Raw genomic sequence first — 7,942 nt, 5'->3', positions numbered from 1 at the left:
AATATTCCTTCTCCTCTTCCACACCTTCAATAACAATATTTTCCCTCCCTATATTCTCCTCTCATCTCATTCCTCTAACTCTAAACCTTCAACACATACATCTTCCATCTATTTCTTCAAACAATATTGGCCTTAAAGAACATCTCAAGAATCAGAACTCCTGCTGTACTCCAAAACCACTGGGAACCACCTCACGTCTACCAAATCTTTTCCCTATTGGACCGTCTACAATTCCAAACAGGAACTCCTCAAGACCAAGAATTGTCCTAGACTAATCCCTCAATGGAAACAACCAATGCTCATCCACTTATGATCTCCTCATCCAAGGTACACACCTTCATCCCAACAATACCTCTTCAGGACGCACAGCAACACTAATTTCCTACCGCCAGACCCTGCCATCGTGAGCCCTCCCACTCTTCATCAACACTGGATTACTCCAACACAACTCCTACACACCATTCCAAGAACCAAGATCTGGCCCAAGACTCTATAGACTCTGCCATCTGTAACCTCGACAGCACAGGATCACCTCCACGTCTCCTACACAATCATCCACTCTTCATATCATTTTGGCCCTAGATGAACTGGCCACCTTATGGTTCTCGATAATAACCATCACAAGAAGACAACTTCACACCTATGGTGTCTTAATTTTATTACTTCAATCTACAACCGTTTACACCTCCTTCTATTAATACATCTTTTACATAATACACATTTACTATATATATATATATATATATATAAAATATATACCATATCATGGTAGTATTATTATATTTTTAAACTATGATATCATTATTACTATATTATATTATTATTTTCTCGTTCCTTTTTCAGCGGCTTCACCGCTCTCGTTTAGCTTACCCTTTCACTATATTTACCTCCCTATATATTATTATATTTATATTTTTATCATTCCAATTTCTTAGTTTCTTCCCCATTAGCCTTTCTTATTTATATTACACTCCAAGCTTTAAAAATAGAAGGGACGTCTGTCCAATTGTTTTCCCTTCCTCCTCGACCATCTTAAAGACAACATCAACTTCAGTGCTAACTACACCTCCCGCTAGAAGTACCTCCTACATGCTGAAAAAATCTACCACCTCGTCCATTCTGGAGATATGGAGATATGCTGCCATCTGTAGGAACACACCAAGGAGATAAACATTTGGACCATCAAACTACCGACATATAGACCCACTACAAAGCATTCTATCACAAATATCAGTCTACTCACCTCTTATTCTGCAAACCTGGCTTGAATTGTCACCCAAGATTATGAATACCATCATCCGCTCCCAAGATCCACCACAATCCCAGTAAACCTTGAAGACCCAAGACTGTATACCTTCAAAAAAACAGTTGAAACCTCATCACTAGGACTATTTTAACACTCCTAACTAAAGTATAATGCCAACTATCAGTTATAATATCTATTGATGATACACTGGAAATATATTCATTGACACTACTACAACAAATATGCAAGAACTGTTCCACGAATTCTCCCTAACATCCACGATTTGGTTTTCTTCACCTCCACTTATCAACATATCCATTCTACAGTACATCTCGACAAGCCTTCTCAGACACAAGGAGCCTTCACAGACGAATTCCACTACCTGCCCTTTTACCACTCTCCCCAATTGGATAGACGTTCCTTAGTCCACCTAGTTTGTTCATGTTCATTTACGTATGTGTATATATATTTATACCTGTTGGTTTCCACCCTACGGGTTCGTTAGTTTTCTATTTTATTTCATGATCTTAACAATTCGCCATTTTAATTCACTTTTATAAATAAATTACTTTATCCACTCACCTTCCGCTTCGTTTTTCTTCGTTTCTTACAGTGGGTCTTTCCTTCCCCTGATACGCTCTTCTCTATACCTTTATCTGCCATCTCTCACATTATTTCATACTACACTAAACGCTCTTGTGCTTTCTATACACAACTCCATCTTTAATTTGTACGACACCAACATACAACCGCTGACCACTAACCCCAAACACCCCCCTCCCCCTCCCCCCTTGTTGGTTTCCCTCCGTCCCTCTTCCTTTTTATTATTTTTTATTTGTTTGTTTATTGATTTATTATTTATTTATTTATATTTATATTTCTCTTCACCTATTATTAAACATGTTTGTTATTTTAGGGAGGGAGGGATGGAGGGGATGAGGATGAGTGAGGAGAGTGAGGTAGGATGGAGGAGGATGAGGTGAGGAGGGAGGAGGAGGTAGGAGGGAGGTGAGGAGTGAGGAGTGAGGGAGTATTAGGGATGGAGGGAGGTATTAGTGATGTAGTGAGGGATGAGGGATTATTATGGAGGATTTTTGTTAGGGTAATTTTTTAAGGTTGTAATGGTGTTAATGTGTTTGTAATTTTTTATTTTTTATTTTTTATTTATTTATTTATTTATTTATTTATTTATTTATTCATTTATTTATTTACTCATTTATTTATTTATCTATTTTTTAATTTTATTATTCATTTATTTATTTATTTATTATCATTGTTCCTTTCTCCTTTTTCCACCTTCTTCTTCTTGCTCACTTCCTCCATACTTATCCGCTACAACTAAACCCTAACTCGCCCTGTTTGAACCTTTGTCCACCCCACTTATTTTCGTAACCTCGGCTTTCACGACATACATAAACGCCCCCTCCGCGACTGGCCTTCCCCTTTCTCGCCATACAGTTATGGAATCTTCAATCACGAAATCGCTAGCCCGTCGTCTAGGCCACATATCATCATTTCCAGGTAACACACTTTATCCTTTACCCTATATCCACACCCCCGTTTTACCTCGGTATCCTTGTGGTTCCCTTTATCCGCCGCTATTGCTTATTCCACAGGCAGAACCGTTGACCTGGCGCCACGTGTAGGGTGAAGCTCTTGGGCCTAAGAGTCTTGAAACACGTCGAATTTCTTCGCTATCTTGCATCTTCACCCCTGACGATAGATGCATGATAGGGCGCTAGGTCATACATTCACCGACGGTTCTACCTACACGTGAGCTCATCATACAAACTTACAAGCAAATTATTTTTCGATACATCATATCAGCACCGCCCCCCGCCACGCGTGCCATCACCATACGCGGCGTATTTATCCTGCTCTTCACGTTGCCCTTGAATTTACCCCTATAAATAATACATTTTCCTCATTTCCCCTTTTATCATCGCTGCTACCTATTCCCTACATCCCTTCCCATCTATATTATCCATACGAAACTTATTCCCTTCCTATGCCCTCGTGCTCTATTGACAATCGCTCACATTCCTTTATACTTACGCACAACAACCCATCCCCCTGTCCCCTTGCTTGAGTCCGAATTCCATTTATCCTCTAAAGTATTTCTCACATTCTTAAACGTATTTCAGTTGACCACCCCTCCCCTCCCTAACAAAAGGTGCTGGATGGGGGGTCATAACTACTCACTACCACTACCATTACTACTGATAATCTGATAATGATAATAATAATTTTGAGTTACGTGAAAAGTTTGAAGTTTATGTTTTAAAGGCAAGGGGATTTCCAAATAGTGATTTTCGAATGGAAATTAAATATCAATGATATTATTAACTGAGTTTTGTTATCGCTAGCCTACCTTGGGTGCTTTAAGCGTTTAGCCAACATATTTTCAATGAATATATATCCTAAACTACCGTGTAAACTAAGTGTAAACGAAGGACTTGAACTAGCCATTTTCGAACCACATTTTCAAGATGAACGTTCGAATTCATTCAAACGCAAGTTAACAAGCGCGCGCAGAAAATCTTTATTTAATTATCTTGAGTCACAGTCAGTAAATGAAACCAGAATTCATTTATTTTTGTCCTATGAGAAAAATAGAACGCAACTATCTATTTCTGAGGTAAAAACGTGAAAGAAATCAACTTCCAACATGTTTTCATTAAACGATGACGAAGCAGAATATGACAATAGAAGTGAGATTATTGAAACGTACGACGGAGATCGAAATGAAGAGGGTGAAAGACATGGATATGGAAAAGCAATGTTTGGGAATGGTGACGTCTACGAGGGTCAATACAAGCATGGGAAAAGACATGGATTGGGAAAATATATTTTCAACAGTAATGCTAGGTAAAATTCAGAGTTGTACTTGATTCTATTCTCTTCCTTTCTTGTCTCTTTTCTTTTCTTGTCTCTATTTTTCTTTCTTTTCTCTTTTTTTCTTCTTTTGTTTCTTTTCTTATCCTGTCTTCACTTCCATTTTCGCGATCCTTTCTTTAAAGTAACGTTTAAAAAAATAATAAATAAATCACTTTTATTTAAGTGTCTAGTCGTTCTAGCGCTTTCGCACTAATTGGGGACACTTTTCGCTCACACGCACTACCACTACATTTATTATTCTATACACACAACGCTCAACTCACATGTTGATTTTTATGGAGGGAGGAAACCGGAGAACCCGGAGAAAACCCTCGTAGCATAGGAGAGAACAACACATCAAACAAACTCAATTCACATGTGGCGACCGCAGGGCTCGAACCCATGCTACCACATGTTTTTCCTTTAATAATTTCTTTTGCAACAGGTACGAAGGTTATTACAAGGAAGGCAGGCGTGATGGTAAAGGTAGAATGGTTTTCCCCGACACGTCTGTTTATACTGGTGATTGGAAGAACAACAAGCAACATGGTCAAGGTATCTACGTTTATACAAATGGTGATCGTTATGATGGAGAATGGCGTGATGGACACAAGCATGGAGAAGGTTCTTACACTTATGCAGGACTTGGATTGACATACAGAGGTAGGACGCACCGTTAGTTTGATACCTATCAGTGATGAAATATGCGTTTTAAGCGATACAGAAAAACAGGACGTTTTACTTTGGGTATTACCGCCCATTTCAGATCACATGATTGTCTTTCTTTCGAGAATGAAATTCTATGTTCTTACTGTATGCTTAATCATGTGTCTTCTAATAGAATGATACGTGTTCAGGAACGGGAAAGAAGTCTAATGTAAAAATTCCTACATAATTGGTAAAGGCATGTAGAAATGATTTTCACACCCGTGTACATCTTTTTGTCCGTGGCTAGCCAAACACAAAGACAGGTATTATAAATTTGCCCGATTGGTCAACCTTTTTTTTTTGTCATGCTCAGTGACAACTATATATCTATGGGAAGCAATAGCATGGGTTGTATATGCTGCCCAAACTTCGTACTCTCACAAAAAATTCAAGGCTTTGGTGCAAGAGGTCCGCGTACGAAGCCTAGTGAGTTGCGTTTGTTCTGTTTCATTTATTTATTTTTTCCTGTGCCACGAGGTTTTTTCTTTTCTTTTTTCCAGCGTGCGTCCTCCAGTTTTGTTCCCGCCGTAATATTCAATAATTGTAAATTTTAAATCAATCCAATCAGTTTCAGAGGGCCATATGTTTGATTTTTTTTTTGTGGTTAACCCCGATCTGTCCAATAATTAGGCGTCTTAAGATCAAAAGAGGTTCTTTATCTTTAAATTGATCTTTTTAGCATTAAAAATCAAGATTCGTTACGGAAACTAGTTTAGTCTTCATCGAACTGGCCTTTTTGATGCCTAAAGATATACATGGAATCCAAGCAAAGTGTCAAAAATACATTATTTCCAGTTTTGGAGCTTTTCCAAAAGACTGAAGCAAGTTTTCAGTAAACAAAAATCATGATTGATTGAGTAAGGAGGGCAGTGTTTTGCCCTTTACTGAAGCTTTATAATAAGATTCATGAGTTGCATTCAGCTGATTGGATCGAAGCACTGCATTTACTGTGATCAGAGGCTCTGAGTGGTTTTCTTACCGATGCAGTAGTATAGGGGATGGGGGTTCCAGCGCAACGAGCACCGGAGGATTACCCGCCTAAAGTACCCCCCTCGATTCGTACCGCGATTACCCGCATCCCGCGTCTATGTAAAATATGTTAGTCTATATATGGAGTGCGAAGATTGTAAGAGAACTTTTAAGAAAGAAGTGGACTTGAAGAAGCATTTAAAGATGAAGACGAAATGTATGAGCAGCTATGATTGTGGATGTGGTAAGAAGTTTGAGACTAAGGTTAAATTGTTTTGGCATTGTCAGGATTGTGAGTATGACTACGACGATCTGAAAAGGGTCTGGAATTAGGTATAAGATATTTCCTATTATATAGATGGAATCCCAAAGCAATTTCGAAACGGTGTCAATACCCGGTAACGGTGAGATTGACGTTAGACAGTTTTGGCGTCAGTCAGAAAGGAAGGTCAAGAGAACGCTTCGAAAAGGTATAGAAGAATTAGGAGCCCTGAAAGCGAGTATAATGGTAGAAGTGAGTCTATCAAAAGATGAGGCAACGACGACAGCAATGCTGCGATCAAAGTCGTTAGTGATATTAGAGTCCACCAATCTGGATAAGTCACTCAGCGAAGCCTTAGAAGCAATAATGGAGTCGCTGTCTAACTACACGAAAGAAGGATCAGGTTGGACAGTGGAGGAGGTAGAAGGTATGGAGGTTAGCATGGCAAGGTACGTACCAATACGAGGAGGAAGTTACGTGCCCCTACCAACTTGGGTAGAAAGGAAAAAAGCCATAGTCAACGTAAAGAATGACGACAACCGCTGCTTTATGTGGGCAATACGATCCGCACTGTATCCAGTAGATAAGGATCCCTGTAGGACAAGTAAGTATCCCACAGACGATTTAGAGTGGGATGGTGTGGAATTTCCCATGCAGTTGATAGACATCCCCATATTTTAGGAAATAAACGATTTAGCAATTAACGTTTACGGAGTCAGAGACCAGACGATAGTACCACTAGCGCTGTCAAAGAGTAAAGGAGAACGAATACACCTCTTCTACCACGGCGGACATTATTCGTGGGTTAAACATATTAGCAGACTGTTTTACAGACACACCAAGCACAAAGGTAAGAAATAATTCTGCGATTGCTGCTTATTATCGTTTACCAGCGTTAAAGCTCTAAAGGATCACGACGAAATATGTCGCGGAGTCGAAGAAGTGGCGCAACGGATCCAGATGCCCACAGATAAGAACCTATCCTACTCAGACCATCAAAAGCAGATGCAGGTGCCTTACGTGATATATGCAGACTTTGAAGCGTTGATAACTAAGGAAGAGCAGAAAAGTGGTGCCACGAATAAGGTGGGATTACACGAGATCTGCTCCTTTGGTTACATAGTAGTCAGATCAGACGGTAAGGCCGACCCTCCTGTAATTTACCGAGGTAAGAACGCAGCTAATGAGTTTCTAGAAGCATTGCGAGAAGAGGAGGAAGAGATAAGAGAACAATTAAGACACCCAAAGAAGATGGTATTTACCAAAGAGAACCAGGAGGCTTTTACCAAGGCAAAGAAATACCACATTTGCCAACATACGCTTCTCCAGTTTGGAAGACGAGCCAAGAAAGCGTGGGACGAAGATGGAAAGTATCTAGGAGAAGCTCATTTTAAATGCGGGAAGTATGCTAAGAAAGGTGAGAAGCCGGGAAAGCCCTCCACGCACTGCATTCACTGCCACAAAGCATTTGTTGAGGATTTCTATGTGGATAAGGTTAGAGATCACTGCCACATCACGGGTAAATACAGAGGAGCGGCTCATTGGAAATGTAATATAAACTTCAAAGTAGACCCAGAAATGGAAATACCCGTATTCTTTCACAATTTAAGGGGTTACGACAGTCACTTACTTTTACAAGGAACAGACGGCTCCGAAGTAAAGTGCATACCCAACAACAAAGAAAGGTACATGTCCGTAACTGTAGGCAAGCTGAAGTTCTTAGACTCACAGCAGTTCATGGCGGACTCCTTAGCAAACTTGGTTAAATACAACACGGAGTTCCCCATTTCCAGTCAATACGGCGCGGAAAGGAAAGGAGTCTACCCATACGAATACATGGATTCCTGGGAGCGATTCGAAGAACCCCTACCACCCAAAGA

At 39.9% G+C, this 7,942-nt stretch overlaps 1 long non-coding RNA gene across 1 annotated transcript; it reads right to left on the bottom strand.

Annotated features, from left to right (window-relative positions):
* Window positions 1-653: 653 nt before the first annotated feature.
* On the bottom strand, window positions 654-1,972 carry LOC116304433 (uncharacterized). The gene is made up of 3 exons (XR_004198058.2): window positions 1,829-1,972; window positions 1,244-1,354; window positions 654-1,145 (listed from the first exon to the last, which is right to left on the bottom strand). It is a non-coding gene; the product is annotated as an uncharacterized LOC116304433 (long non-coding RNA).
* Between the last annotated feature and the right edge of the window lie 5,970 nt (window positions 1,973-7,942).

This window comes from Actinia tenebrosa, unplaced genomic scaffold (genome assembly GCF_029948245.1).
Source record: "Actinia tenebrosa isolate PJP-AT-01 unplaced genomic scaffold, QUT_ActTen_1.0 PGA_scaffold0__85_contigs__length_37466705, whole genome shotgun sequence".
In the NCBI taxonomy this organism is placed as follows: domain Eukaryota; kingdom Metazoa; phylum Cnidaria; class Anthozoa; order Actiniaria; family Actiniidae; genus Actinia; species Actinia tenebrosa.
The sequence above is the reverse complement of the archived record's forward strand: the minus strand, read 5'-3'. Positions and strand labels throughout refer to the sequence as shown.